Source organism: Erinaceus europaeus, chromosome 6 (assembly GCF_950295315.1).
Source record: "Erinaceus europaeus chromosome 6, mEriEur2.1, whole genome shotgun sequence".
Classification (NCBI taxonomy): domain Eukaryota; kingdom Metazoa; phylum Chordata; class Mammalia; order Eulipotyphla; family Erinaceidae; genus Erinaceus; species Erinaceus europaeus.
The window spans coordinates 43,937,661-43,953,677 of NC_080167.1; the positions used below are offsets into that span (position 1 = coordinate 43,937,661).

At 41.1% G+C, this 16,017-nt stretch overlaps 1 long non-coding RNA gene across 3 annotated transcripts in view; it reads left to right on the forward strand.

Moving 5' to 3' along the window:
- LOC132538913 (uncharacterized) overlaps positions 1-16,017 on the forward strand; it is a 200,284-nt gene that overhangs the window by 165,659 nt on the left and 18,608 nt on the right. The gene's annotated exons all lie outside the window — the stretch shown is intronic.

Consider the following 16,017-nt stretch of genomic DNA (forward strand, 5'->3'; position numbering starts at 1 on the left):
GATGTCATTCAGTAGCCTCTCAAAGGAAGAGACTGTTCTTTTTGGCATTTGGATTCATTTAGAATGGTGCCACTCATCAGTCTCCAAAAGGCTCCATTCAAAATAGTATTTTAAGTACTCACTTGATTGCCATAAAACTATTAAAATAGGCATCATTTCCACTCTGTCTAAGCTTTCTAAAGTGGACAAAATATGCCTAAGAGAAAAAAGATAGAGCTGTGTAGATCACTGGGAGAAACAGAAACTCTACCCAGTAAATAAACATAGTTTGAAATATTGACATTCTCAACAGAGATTAGTTCTTGTTCTTATGTTCTAGGTTAAGATGGTAGGAGCCAGGCCAGGGGTACATCATTCATTGCTCGTTGCTGAGACTGAATGATTTTCTCTCTATCTACTCACTTTGTCTTCAAATTTGAGGTTTTAAATTTATTCATATCACTCTACAATTAGAAAAGACAATGGCAGACTGTCCAGGGAAAAATGGATGGAACTGGAGGTGATGCTTAGCGAAATAAGTAAAGAGGTAAAAGGTAACTACTGGATCGTTTCATTCATATGTGGGAAGTACAGAAGTGAAACATATTAACTTGCCTTCTGCAAAACAAAAAGCAGAAGTAGACAAAGTGTCTCTAAGACTTTATGAAAACTCTGGTGGCTATTGTTCAGAAGGTGGGAACACAGAACTTTGGTGGTAGGTGTGGTGTGGAACTTGACCTTGCAATCTCACAATCATGTGACCTACCATTAATCACAAATTTTAAAAACGGTTTGAAAAAAAGATGTTAGTGTATCTTTCATGGAAAGAATAGATGGAACTGGAGGTGATTATGTTAAGTGAAATACGCAAAAAGATGAATGACAACTACCAGGTTTTACTCATATGCAGACTATGGACAACTAAGGCAAAAGAACTTACAAAAAAAAAAATCAGTAACCAAGTTGCTATTAGACTTTGTAAAAAAAAACATGCTATTTACAGGTGGGGGAAGGGGAATGGGGGCACAAGAATTTTGATGAGGTGCAGTGAATTTCACCTATATGGGTGTGAAACTAGATCCCTGCAATATGATAACTGTTAACCAATGTGAAATTACTAAGAATAAAAACTGCTAAAGAAAAAAATAAGAGCTCCTAAAAATAAGCAGTAGATAAATGTATTCATAAATATTTTTTAAATTTCCTTTCTTGGAGTTATATACAGGGAATATAAAATATAAAGCAATAAATTTCCTTCCTGCCTTTGGGAAGCTTGACAAGGACAAAAACTAGGAAAATGCAAGACCTCTTCATTAAGAAGATATTGAGTTTATGCCTGATGCTCTGAGGTCCTAGGTTATATCACCTACACCACCATAAGTTAGGGTAGCAGTGTTCTACTGTCTCTATCTCTCTATCTCTGTCTCTTTATCTCTCTCTTTACCACAAGGGTTATTGCTAGGGCTCGGTGCCTGCACTATGAATCCACCACTCCCAGTAGCCTTTTTTTTTCTTTCTTCTATTTTTATTTGACAGAACAGAGAAAAATTGAAAGAGGAGGGGAGAAAAAGAGGGGACAGAAAAGAGTCACCTGCAGACCTGCTTCACCGCTCATGAAGTGTTCCCTCTGTGGGTGAGATATGCACTTTAACTGGGTGTCCACTGCCCAGCTGTTGCCCTGGTGTCTCTCTCTCTCTCTCTCTCATCCCCCTTCCTTCAAATAAATAAAACATTAAAAAAAATTTTTTTTTATCATTTTTTTTTTTGCCTCTAGGGTTATCGCTGAAGCTTGGTGCCTGAGCTATGAATCCACTGCTCCTATGGCCATTTTTTCTATAGGGCAGAGAGAATGTGAGAGGGGAGGGGAAGATAGGGAGAGAGACAGAGAGACACCTGCAGAACTCCTTCACCAGTTGTGAAGTGACACCACCACCACCACCACCACCACAGGTCCTTGCGCTTCATACTGTGTGAGCCACTGCCCGAACCCCGGGGTTTATATGCTTAATTTAACAGAATGAACTCCAAATAAATATACAGACATTTAGATCACTATCTAAATTCAACTAGGCCTCCAAGCTTTATCCAGGGTTAGTAAGAAAAAAAAATCAAGCTAGCTTATGCCATGGGAACAGCCTTAATTGTCTTATTGTAAATTAATTAGATTTTTTTTTTTTGTGGGTCAGATGAGTTGATCTCATTTTAACTAGAGGCTGTTTTTCCCCTTCTCTTTCTATTTGTAGGAAGCAGCCAGCCTAAGTAGATCAGCCCTGTGGTTTGTATACATGTGGAGAGCGGATGTTTCTTTCTTAAGGCATTTTTTAGATATGAAATATTAGGGATGCAACTCTTTCAGCGAAGTCAAGTGCAAACTTCCCTGAGTCTATGTGAACTTTTCTGACTTTAGAAATCACCTTTGGGTAACCAAAACAAATGAAATTGCAAAATTAATAATAATAATAACAATAAAATAAAATGGTAAGCAAACTGTATCTTAGGCTCTATGAGAATTGGGGGTGGGAAGGGGCACAGAACTTAGGTGGAGATTGGAAAACTAGCTCACTTGGACAGTGTGTTGCTTTGTCCTGTACATGACCCAGGTTTGAGCCTGACTCCCACCACACTGAAGGATGCTTTGGCGCTGTGGTCTCTCTCTCTCTCTCCCTCTCTCTCTATCTCAATAATAACAACAGTAACAATAGTGCTGTGGTGGAGTATGTGGTAACTTACACATACTCTGTATGAGCATGATATTATATCTCTGAAAGCTTATAATTTTGTAAAGTCACTAATGATAAAATTAAGCCATCTTTTATTAATAGTTGATTCTCACATATAAGAGTCCTTCTGAAGCTCTGTTATGAAAATAGTTAATAATAGTTCATGAGTGGGTGTGGGTATAGCATAATGGTTATGCAAAGAGGCTTTCATGCCTGAGGCTCTCAAGTCCCAAGTTCAATCACCCACACCGCCATAAGCCAGAGCTGAACAGTGCTCTGGTAAAAAACAAACAAACAAACAAACAAACCTAATTTTGGGAGTTGGGCGGTAGTGCAGCGGGTTAAGCGCACATGGCACAAAGCTCAAGGACCAGTGTTAAGGATCCTGGTTCGAGCCCCCAGCTTCCCACCTACAGGGGAGTTCCTTCACAAGCGGTGAAGCAGGTCTGCAGGTGTCTATCTTTCTCTCCCTCTCTCTGTCTTCCCCTCCTCTCTCCATTTCTCTCTGTCCTATCCAAATACAACGATATCAATAACAACAATAATAACCACAACAATAAAATAAGGGCAACAAAAGGGAAAACAAATAAATGTTAAAAATTTTTTACAAAAAATAATAATAGGGGGTCGGGCTGTGGCACAGTGGGTTAAGTGCACATGGCACAAAGCGCAAGGACCGGCGTAAGGATCTCAGTTCGAGCCCCCGGCTCCCCACCTGCAGGGGAGTCACTTCACAGGCGGTGAAGCAGGTCTGCAGATGTCTGTCTTTCTCTCCCCCTCTCTGTCTTCCCCTCCTCTCTCCATTTCTCTCTGTCCTATCCAACAATGAACAACATCAACAATGGTAATAATAATAACCACAAGGAGGCTACGGCAACAAGGGCAACAAAGGATGAAAAAGTGGCCTCCAGGAGCGGTGGATTCATGGTGCAGGCACCAAGCCCAGCAATAACCCTGGAGGGAAAAAAAAATAATAATAGTAATAGTTCATGAGCCAGGAGCTGAGAGAATGAACCTGAAATCCTCAACATAATCAATCACCAAGGACTGAATTACACCCACAAATCAACATCTTTCTTTCTACCATCTAGTTGTGCTCATGGCAAGAAGCTGCCTACTGAAGACTGGATAAATTTGGTCAAGGACATAATATAAATGTTTTCCATATGTTGGCTGAGCTTTTATTGGTCTGTGGTTTGATTTTCTGAGATGTAATTTGATTTCACTTGTTGCTTTAATTCTTGATTTGCCTCACATCTCACAGCTAGCAATGAATTGGTTCTTACCCCTGCCTTGTCCAAAAGTCTTCCCTAGTCTCTCCATATGGGGTAAGATACCACTTCTTGGAGCTCCCAAAATATCCTCTAAATTTTAGTCCTACTACTTTTTTACTTATTGTTTTATAATCATAATTGTCTTTGTGTGCCTACTAACACATCATAAGCTTCTTGAGGGTAGCAGTATTATAAATTATACTTCTTCCCTGCTTTGCACATGGTAAATATTTAACAAATTGTTTTGGGGAAGGTCCCTTTGGCTTCCCCATTTCAACCCTACCTCCAAACCCAACTCGAAGCTCCCAGGCAACTTTTTTCATTAATTTTTTTTTCAGATATACAAAGACTGGTGGGGGGGGAGAGACACCACAGCACCATCCATAGAGCTCCCTCTGTGTCTGTTCCTGTGCCATGATGCTGACATGTGGTGCCAGGAATCAAACTCCAGCATCTACATGTGCTACTTTAATAGGTGAACCATCTCCCAGTTCCTTTTACAAATACTTCTAAATTAAATAATAAGACACTTGGTGGTGATGAAATGCACACACACACACACACACACAGACACCTATGTGTGTGAAACTGTACTTCTTAAAAATATTATGTTAAACCAGTAAATATATTTAATATATGTACATATGAATGAATGAATGAATGAATGAATTGATACAACAACACATTCATCATTGAGAAAAGGAGAATTTAGTGGTCATACTGTAGTGCTGAAAATTCCCTTTCACAGTGACATTTATTAGTTGAAGGTGTTTTAAAAAAGTGATTTTAGATACCATGTTGCATGTGGTGTTCAATCTGAAAAACAGATATATCTGTTAACTTGGTTCTAAAATGAAATTCTGTGTCATGAAGAGATGATTTCTGGAGCATGTGGAGTCAAGGGAAGATAGCTGAAGACAGAGTAAAATCGGGAGCCTCAGGGAGAGAAGGGAGAAGTCTGAACCTTTGACTCGGTTGAGCTTGAGCTAGGAGCTGACTCCTGGGGGAACTACATGGGGGCAACAGTGTGGGGATAAAGGAGAGTGAAGGGTATCTGGGGGTTGGGGAACCTTCTGATTTACAGGCTTCTGATTTTCAATTATTTATTGGGTCATTGAAAAAAATGTAAGGGACTAAGGGATGGAACCTTTGGAACTAGTCTAGAAATATTTACACTGGTGACACTGAGGATTTTCACAGCTGTTACCAGGTAGTGCAGAACTGCCACTGGTCCAGCCAAGAAGAGGACAAGAGCCTGGCACTTAACGTGGTCATTTCAGTCTTCTGAATTTAATGAAAAAGTGATTTTTAAATCCTGAAACTGAGACTCTTTAGGAAGTCACTAAAGATTTAATTTCCTAGGAGTCAGGCGGTAGCGCAGTGGGTTAAACGCAGGTGGCACAAAGCGTAAGGATCCTGGTTTGAGCCCCTGGCTCCCCACCTGCAGGGGAGTCGCTTCACAGGCGGTGAAGCAGGTCTGCAGGTGTCTATCGTTCTCTCCCCCTCTCTGTCTTCCCCTCCTCTCTCCATTTCTCTCTGTCCTATCCAACAACCATGACATCAATAACAACAACAATAACTACAATAATAAGACAACAAGGGCAACAAAAGGGAATAAATAAATACTTTAAAAAGATTTAATTTCCTGCTTTATTTCCTAGTGCTGAAATCTGGCAGACTATTTTTTTGTCACAAAATGAAGAATACATGTCACATATAAAGATCCCAGACACAAATAATACACACACACACACACACACACACAGTGTCTAGTTGCTCTCAAGTGAGTCTATGATTGTGACACTGAAAAGGAATCTGATATGCAAAGAACAGATATTTGACCCTGAACAAACTTTGCCTTTGGTGTGGTCAGGTCAGAACTGGTGAAAGAAGAATGAGGCTTACTTCTTGAAAGAAAAAAAAAAAAGTAGTTCCAGTGAGTGAAAATAATTCCTCAGGGAGTCCCAAGAAAAATGGCAGGGACTTGATCCAAAAAGTCAATTATCAGGACAAGTTAAAGCAGAGAAAAAGAATTATCAAGTCTCTCTGGGGCCTGCCTGTGCATGGTTAAGGTATAATTTAACACAGACCAATATATGTTTTCTTGTTACAGGGTATATAGTTGTCTTTGCTTGATGATTGTTTGCATTTCTGGTTTAAGTGAAAAATTGGGAGCTTCCCTTGACTGCTGCTGAGCCAACAGAGCGGAGTGGGAATGTGGAAGGTGGCAAGATTTTATCCTGGGTGATCACCTGTCTCGCTGGTCTCCCTGTCAGTTGTGCTCAGATGCCGGTGACCTCAGATCTAGCGTCACTCTTGTCACTTTTACTAATAAATAGCTGACTCTTGGTGTTTCCAGTCACCAGGAGATTCAGCCTGTTCTCAATCCCACTCACTGAATGCTGCTCAGAAACCATACTGGGTTAGCTGCTGAATGCTGTGGCTATGACGTAGGGAAGATAGTTTAGTTACCTTACATTTTTAATGCCAAGACATTGGTGAATGAAGAGAGGATTATGACAGACCAGTGTTACTTCCTCTTGTGCCAAAGGAACATGCTATGTTGTGGTCGTGGAAGTTAGGCAGGATAGAGGGAAGTAGACCATATGGACATGGACTTGCACGTGATTCTATGTCGCAGAATATTCAAAGCTAGAAATGGAATTAGCTGCACAATTCCTAAAATGGTGATTATTACTGACTGCCTAGCCACTCAAGGATATTCTCAGGGGTTAGTTCTTTTAACAGCTATATCTTCAGGTGTTTGCTCTTTATATGGTATTCTTTTTCGGTAGAAGATATGAAGAGTTTTCACTAAACTTGAAAAAAGTGCCCTTTTGTAAAAAGGGAATGCTGTCAACTTGAGTCTGGAATATAATGGTATGACTCTGAACAATCAGACAATGTATATACACAAAGAAAACAAAAATTTCATAGCTACAGAGAACAGATGGTGGTTACCAAAGGTGAAGAGGTTGACAGGGGGAGAGAGAATGGTTGAATCTTACCAACTATAGAGTAATAGATGGAAACTGACATTTGGTGATGATCACAGTGTAGTAGAGTCAATGAAATATCTCACTTGGATAGTTTGCTGTGGATCTCTCTCTCTCTGTACACACATACAAACACACACACACACACTGTAGTGTGTGCAGATGTCAAATTAGAATGCTGTACACCTGAAACTTACGTGATGTTATAAATTAAGATTACCTTAGAGATTTTTCATTTTAAATATTAAAAACATCCTTTGTTTTCTATTTTAGCATAGACAAATACATCCTAAAATCTTTAGGAGTCTGATAGAAAGACTCAAGAGGACATACATAAGACCAGTGAATTATAAATGCAAGGCAAAGAGCTTCCATATCAGAGTGACTCACAGACTAACTGAGCTAGCAATGTAGTATTATAATTAAAATAACTGATTGTGACTTAAGGATAAATTAAGGGGAGTGGGACATAAAAAGCAAGAGATGAAATTAGGTATTTTGCACTTGAAGGTTGAGTTTTCTGACCCCATTTGTAAAAAGCACATATTTTAGAGAAATGAACTAATGGAGGTGATAGAAATGACAAATGGGGGTGGGGCGGTAGCCCAGCAGGTTAAGCACACATGGCGTGAAGGATCAAAAAAAAAAAAAAGAAAGAAAGAAAGAAAGAAAAGAAAAGAAATGGCAAACAGAAGAGAGAGGGAAGTTAATAATTCATCACACCGGAGATGCTGGTGAGGCCCTGCTCTCCAAGTCCATTTGACAAGATAGCATCATTGGATCCAGAATTCTATTTTGAGTTCTCTGCTGCCAGGTCAACTTTTACAACTTGGGAAGTTGGTTTTACTGAATAATGAAAAAATAGGTAAGCGGAGGGGCTAAAATTAGCCACTAATTATTTGTGAGGCACTTCTCTATCAGGTTCTCCTCGTGCTTGCCCTACTTTTCTTTGTCCCTGGCTATAGAGACCATTTATCTTGTTAAACAACTGCAGAGTCCCAACAACCTGAAATCCGGACAATTTTCGCATGGCTTCCAGCCAACAACTCTTTTCAGAGAAATGCTAGACCATAAACAAGGGATGTAGCAAACCTGAGGTTGTCAGGCAATATTTCTGGCAATTAGATGCCTCGCAACCTCCAAATTACTGAACTTGAAAGCAGACTCAGAGGGAGCACTCAGCTGATCTAGCGAGGGAAACCTTGTCTGGACTCCATAGTGCCCTGAGCGTCCCTCCATCTCAACATTCCTCGCCCTGTCCACTTGTGCTTTTCCATTTATAAGTTTAGGCTCTCAGTCAATGCTTCTCAAGCTCCAGTCAGATCACCCAGGGATCTTGAGAAAATCCGGATTCTGGATCTACCAGTATAAGGAGTAGGATTTTAAAAGTCTACTCTTCTACCGTGGTCCTAGGAGAAGCCACTGCTGCTAGTCTTGTGACATGCACTATCAACTCATTAACAGCTGGGAAAGGGTCTTTAGCTTTTGTTTGTTTTGTTTTTGTTTTTAGATAGAGGGAGGCAGAGAAAGAGTGAAAGATACCACAGCAGTGAAGCTTCCTTCAATATGGCGGGACCAGGGACTAGAATCTGGGTGTGCACATGGCAAAGCTGTGCACTTTCCAAGTGAATGAAAAGGTCTTTTGATTTTCCTTAAAAAATAAAAAAAAAAATTCTGCTAGGGCTGAAGAGATACCTAATGGTTTTGCAGAAAACTCTCAGGCCTGAGCCTCTGAGGTTTTGAGGCTCTGAGGCTCCAGGTTCAATCCACAGAATCACCATAAGCCAGAGCTCATGGTTAACTGTGCTCTAGTTATCTATTTATCTATTAGCCACCTAGCTATCATTAAAATAAAATAAAGTATTTAAAAATAAATGAATTGGGAGTCGGGCGGTAGCGCAGCGGGTTAAGCGCACGTGCTGCAGAGCACAAGGACGGGCGTAAGGGTCCCGGTTCGAGCCCTGGCTCCCCACCTGCAGGGGAGTCACTTCACAGGCGGTGAAGCAGGTCTGTGGGTGTCTATCTTTCTCTCCCCTTCTCTGTCTTCCCCTCCTCTCTCCATTTCTCTCTGTCCTATCCAACAACAACAATATCAGTAAGAACAACAATAACTACAACAATAAAACAAGAGCAACAAAAGGAAATAAATAAATAATAAATAAATGAATTAAAGGTCTTCATTTTGAAAAATCTACTGAAATATAATATGCATAGAGAAAGGAGCACAGGCCATTACAATTCAATATATTTTCCAAAAAGGTAAACACATCTGAGTACCCAGCTCTCAGATTAAAATCAGAGCATTGCTAAGCACCCTGGGAACTCTCTTCACACCCCATCCTGCCTCTATTTTGCCCCAAAGGTCAATAGAATGTAATCTCTTACACGTTGGTGATTTCCTACAAAACTCCAGGCCCATGAATATAAATATGCATATACCCCCTCATCCTTCTGGGCATCTGTTTCTTTAGCTTAGATACCTAGGCCCACTCTAATAGTAATGGCAAGAGGATAGGCCACAGAAACACGAGCCCTCTTTATCTATATTAGGGCAGTACACTTTAGTTTTTGGATATCTGTTGTGTAATGAATCAAACACTAATTAATGATTGATAAGTGCTGCTAATAGATTTGTATTGTCCTGAATTGTTTTCTTATTCAGCTAAAATTAAATAACTGTGGTAAGTGCCCCTCCAATGCCTGAAGTATGTTTGTTCTTTAAATATTCTGAATTTTAAAACTCTATGATTTGTTAGTAAAAAATAAACCTAGTGTTTTAAAGAAATAACCAATTTGGGAGTCAGGTGGTAGCACAGAGGGTTAAGCGCAGGTGGCGCAAAGCGCAGGACTGACGTAAGGATCCATGTTCAAGCCCTTGGCTCCCCACCTGTAGGGGAGTTGCTTCACAGAAATGCAGTTAAAAATTGCAACACAGAATAAATAATTCTGATCATAAAACCCTTCTGTAGTTTTTCAGTTAAGGTGTTGATCATTTATAAGTTATGGTGTATGTTGCTATAATTTACAAAAGACCTACCTACACTTGTAAGATTTTACTCTTGAAAAAGCACCCTATCTGGTTAAAATGTGACCTATGTTTTGATAGTTTGGTTTACAAAAAGATTTATAGTGAACTCAGGGTCTCACAATGTAATTCCACCGTTAACTATAGCCATAAATACCAGAATCTTTGTTGCAGTTTGTTATCTTATTCTTCAATGTAATCCTGATAAAAAGGATATGAATTTAGCAAGTGTCTGGAACTAATTTTTAAAGAGTTTTAAATGTATTACAAATGAGAAAGTTTCACATGAGATGGAGCAAAGGAGGGAGGGAGAAGGGCAGAGAGAGTGTGAGAGAGGGAAAGAAAAAAATAAAGAGAGGCAAGCCAGAGTGCCACTCTGGTACATGCAGTGGTGGGGATCAAATCAGGAATCTCAGGCATGGAAGTCTAGTGCTGTACCAGTTAAGCCATTTCCCCCAGCCACTACAATTGATTTTTTTTTTTTTTTTTTGCCTCCAGGGTTATTTGCTGGGGCTCAGTGCCTGCACTACAAATCCACTGCTCCTGGAGGCCATTTATTCCTGTTTTTGTTGCCCTTGTCACCCTGGTTGTTGTCATTATTATTGTTGCCATTGATGTTGTTGGATAGGATAGAGAGAAATCAACAGAGGAGAGGGAGACAGAAAAGAAGAGAAAGACACCTGCAGACCTGCTTCACTGCCTGTGAAGCGACTCCCCTGCAGGAGGGGAGCTGGGAGCTCAAACCGGGATCCTTACACCAGATCCTTGCACTTTGCGCCATGTGTGCTTAACCCTCTGTGCTACCGCCCAACTCCCAATTGATTTTTTGGGGGGTAGATTTTATTGATTTATTAACACAAGATAGAGAAGAGAGAGAGAGAGAGAGAGAACCTGAGCATTGCTCCAGCACATGGTATACTGGGAATTGATCTCAGAACTTCATAGTTTCACATCCAGAACATTAATCACTGAGTCACCTCATGGACCCCTACAATTATTCTTTGAATCTGATATTATTTTGCCAGGCTTTTTCTCCTTCTTCTCCACCTCCTTCTCCTTCTTCTTCATGATTGCTGACATGTTTTTATCAGTCTCTAGTTATGACTGAATAAGACCTATTGTTATGATGCTTACCTTTCCTTTCTTTTTTTTAAATTTCTTTATTGGGGAATTAATGTTTTACATTCGACAGTAAATACAATAGTTTGTACATGCATAACATTTCCCAGTTTTCCATATAACAATACAACCCCCACTAGGTCCTCTGTCATCCTTTGATGCTTTCCTTTCACAGTCAACCAGTTTCCCTAGAAATATGACCCAGTCTCAACTCCTAAATATGCAGCCCTCACAGAATCAGTGTAAAATCTGACATTCATGGTGCTTTGGTGGTGGATAAGGCTTGCTGATACATACTTTGGGGAGAGGTGAAATCAAACCCCTGAGACAACAGCTGTCTTGTAAAACATTTCCCCCATTAAAAATTTTGTTTTGCTTTGTTTCGACCTTTGGTGTCCAAGTGCTCCTAAATTAAGTTGCTAACTTGTGGGTATTTAAAAATTCATAATGTTCAAAGAAGACTAACAGTTGGTGGAGACATCTGAGCAAAGCATGCAGATGAGTCAAATGATACATGCATACTTAGTGCACACGGATTTAGTGTTGTCAGGAGACTGGATTAAGATGACAAAAATACTTCCTGCTTGCATTTACTCACCTAGAGGACGTGCTTCTGTTACTAGATGTATCCAGATTTTGTTCACCTTTTCCAAAAAAGTCCATTGGGTACATTCTAGCTGTCTGGTTCAGTGGCAGGCATTGAGAACATGGACATAATTACTGTTCTGAAGTGGCCCACCCTCTACATGGATGAAGGGAGAGACATATAAGCAAGCATTTACAATTAAGATGAGAATTTTTCAACTTATTTTTTCATTGCCAACATGGTTATCGCTAGAGCTCAGTGTCGGCACTAATAATCCACTGCTCCTGACAGCCTTTATTTATTTAATTAATTAATTTATTTATTTATTTTGGTAGGACAGAGAGAAATTGAGCGGGGAAGACAGAGAAGAAGAGATTCATTGCTCATAAAGCCCCCCCCCCCGCGCGCAGGTGGGAAGGGGGACTTGAGATGAACCACTGTCCCACTAGCAAAGTGAGAATTTTGAAGACTATTAACAGTGATCAACACAGAACCTCACACAGCAAATGCCCAAATGAAAGGTGGTAAGAGGTACTCTCTTATAAAGGAATGTTCTTAGAAGATACATGGGTAAGGGCTGAGTGGTATTGCTGGGTAGAATTTGCATGCACAGTGACCCAGGTGCAAGCTCCTAGCCTCCCTCACCCCCTATCTGCAGGGGGAAAGCTTTATTAGTGGTGAAACAGTACTGCAGCTCTCTCACTCACTGTTTCCCTATTTCTCTCTGTCTCTGCCAGAAAAGAAAGAACAAGAAAAAAAAAAAAAAACACCAGTAGAAAATTTATTCAGGTACGGAATCCCAGTGGTAAACTGGTAAACCTTGGTAGCAAAAACACAGAGACAGAGAGAGAGAGAGAGAGAGAGAGAGAGAGGAGGGAGAGGCAGAAGAGAAAAAGTAAATAGAAGAAGAAGGAGGAGGAAGAGGAGACTAAGAAACAGAAACACTGAGGGGGCTGGGCAGTAGTGCAGCGGGTTAAGCACACATGGCACACGAAGCGCAAGGACAGGCGTAAGGATCCTGGTTCAAGCCCCCAGCTCCCCCGGGGGGGGTCACTTTACAAATGGTGAAGCAGGTCTGTAGGTGTCTATCTTTCTCTCCCCCTCTCTGTGTTCACTTTCTCTCTGTCCTATCCAACAACAATAACAAGGGCAACAAAATGAGCAAAATGGCCTCCAGGAGTAATGGATTGTGGTGCAGGCACTGAGACCCAGTGATAATCCTGGAGGAAAAAGGAACAGAAACACTGGTAACGGGAGCCAGGAGGTGAGGTGGCACAACGGGTTAAGCACACATGGTGTGAAGCGCAAGGACTGGCAGTAGGATCCCGGTTCGCGTCTCCAGCTCCCCACCTGCAGGGGGATTGCTTCACAGGCGGTGAAGCAGGTCTGCAGGTGTCTATCTTTCTCTCCTCCTCTCTGTCTTCCCCTCCTCTCTCCATTTCTCTCTGTCCTAGCCAACAACGACAGCAATAACAACAACAATAATAATAACAACAATGACAATAAACAACAAGGGCAAAAATGAATAAATAAAGTTTTAAAAAAGAAAAAAGAAACACTGGTAACCCCAAAGAAAGATCAATTTAGCCTCATGTGGAGTGGGAAGGCTAGAATCAGAAGGGTGGAGGAAAATAATTTATAAAACTGCTGTATGGCTGAACAATGCCCACCCCATAATGTTCATATCCTGACCTCCAGAACATGGGAACATGTGAGTGGTATCTAGATGGGTCCATTATAATCACAAGTGCTTTTATGAGACAAAGGCAGGTAGATGCAAGTCAGGAGGAGATAGGAAAGGAGTGGGGTTTGTAGGAAGTGATTTTGAGAAAGAAACCATTGCCAAGCCATGTGGGCAGCCTTATAAGTGTGAGAGAGGTTCTGCCCTTTAGCCTCCAGAAAGAACCAGCCCTGCTATTGTGGAATATGTGATTGATTTTAGACTTCTGGCCTGTAAGAAAACAAATCTGAGAGCAGAAATAGCTCAGTTGGGAGAGCGTTAGACTGAAGAGAGCAAATCTGTTGCAATAGCAATGCTGGTGCATAGTCAGTCTCTCCAATGTGACTTTTTTGTTCCCCTTTTGTTGCACTTGTTTATTGTTTATTTATTCCCTTTTGTTGCCCTTGTTGTTTTATTGTTGTAGTTACTACTGTTGTTGTAGTTGTTGGATAGGACAGAGAGAAATGGAGAGGGGAGAGGAAGACAGAGAGTGAGAGAGAGAGAGAGACACTTGCAGACCTGCTTCACTGCTTATGAAGCGACTCCCCTGCAGGTGGAGAGCTGGGGGCTCGAACCGGGATCCTTACACCTGTCCTTGTGCTTTGTGCCACATGTGCTTAACCCGCTGTGCAACCGCCTCTGTGATTCTTGATGGTTGCAATATACATGTAGAATGCTCAGTTCTCAAACTTCTCAGTTCCTTCCTATTCTTTCTTTAAGGACACTCTATTCTATTTTAGTCACTCAATCCCTCGATCGTGGCCTACATTTAGTATTACTAATAGTTGCAAGCCCTCTTTGACTTTCACCTCCAAGGATCTCATTCTGATCACCAATTCTTATCTTTCCAGTGTTGTTTCTAGGACCCTAATTCCAGTAATCCTGAGGCCCCACTGAATCCTCCAATCCACTGATCCCACCACCTATCAGTATGCTTCTTGTTTCTCTCCTAACCCAGTTTAGATTTCTTAGGCAATAATTGTAGACATTACCTTGCCTACACTCTAGTCTCCCTTGCCTCTCTCTCATTTTGACCTGCTTTGCTTGCCAAGATTCCATCCCTGTTTATATAATTGTCTGCCTACTCCTTGCCTGTTCTTGGACAGCTGAAAGAAACTAACAGAAAATACACAACCATGCTGTTGGTCCTAATTTAGTTCATAGTCACTAATCTCAAGAAAGGTAATGTCAATTGGTCATCCCACTACATGTCCATAGTTCACCCTGCTAGTAATGCTTTCCCCATGGTCAAGGACCAAAGTTCAAGCTCCTTACCTTATCTAGTGGTAGGGAGGCTTCATGAGCAGTATAGCAGCTCTCTCTCTCTCTCTCTCTCTCACACACACACACACACACACACACACACACACACACACACACACACACACACCTCTTCACCTGAGAGTCCTTTACTTTTATGAAACACACCAACTCCAGTCTAAGTTCTGCTTTGTGTTTTTTCCCTTCTGTTCTTATTTTCCAGCCCCTCTCTTAAATCAGTGGCTTATCCTCCCTCTCCTTCACTCTCAAATTGTTTCTGATTGCACTAAAGAAATATTTCTGTATCTCTTTTTTAAATTTATTATACTTATTTGATGGCAAACGCTAGAAGAAGAACTTATTTGATAAAGACAGCCAAAAATTGAGAGGGAAGGGGGTGATATAGAAGAAGAGAGAGAGAGACCTGCAACACTGCTTCACCACTAGCTACCGGGGGCTCTAACCTGGGTCCTTGTACATTATAACACGTGTGCTCAACCAGGTGCACCACCACCCAGCCCCAACATTTCTGTATCTCTACCCATCTTCATACATATATTTCACTCTCTTTTGTGATTCCATGAACAGCTTGTATTCCTCTATCAAGCCACCTTCACCATTTATATAGTAGTTCTTGTTCTCTCTCTTGTTCAAGAATATTCCTTCTGATACTGCGTCACTCATATCCAATTTTCCATCAGTTTTTAGATCATCCCCATGTTGCAAAAAATTTCTTTCTTTATTTCTTTTCTTTTTTTTTGGCGATCTCACAATTTTCTTTTTTATTATTATTATGGATAGAGAGAGAGAAATTGAGGGAGTCAGGCGGTAGCGCAGCAGGTTAAGTGCAGGCGGCACAAAGCGCAGGATCCTGGTTTGAGCCCCCGGCTCCCCATCTGTAGGGGAGTCGCTTCACAGGCGGAGAAGCAGGTCTGCAGGTGTCTATCTTTCTCTCCCCGTCTCTGTCTTCCCCTCCTCTCTCCATTTCTCTCTGTCCTATCCAACAACAATGACATCATCAACAACAATAACTACAGCAATAAAACAACAACCAGGGTAACAAAAGAGAACAAATAAATATTTAAAAAGAGAGAGAGAGAGAAATTGAAAGGGGAGGAGGAGGGAGAGAGACAGAGCAACACCTGCAGCCCTGCTTTACCATTAGTGAAGCTTCCCCCCTGCAGGTGGGGACAAGGGGCTTGAACCCAGGTCGTTGTGCACTGTAGTGTGTGCACTTAATAAGGTGTGCCACTACCTGGCCCCCAGGAAATTTCTTGAAAGGGCTATCTGTATTTACCTTCTTATTTTCTCTATTGTATTGCCTCCAATCATGTATTC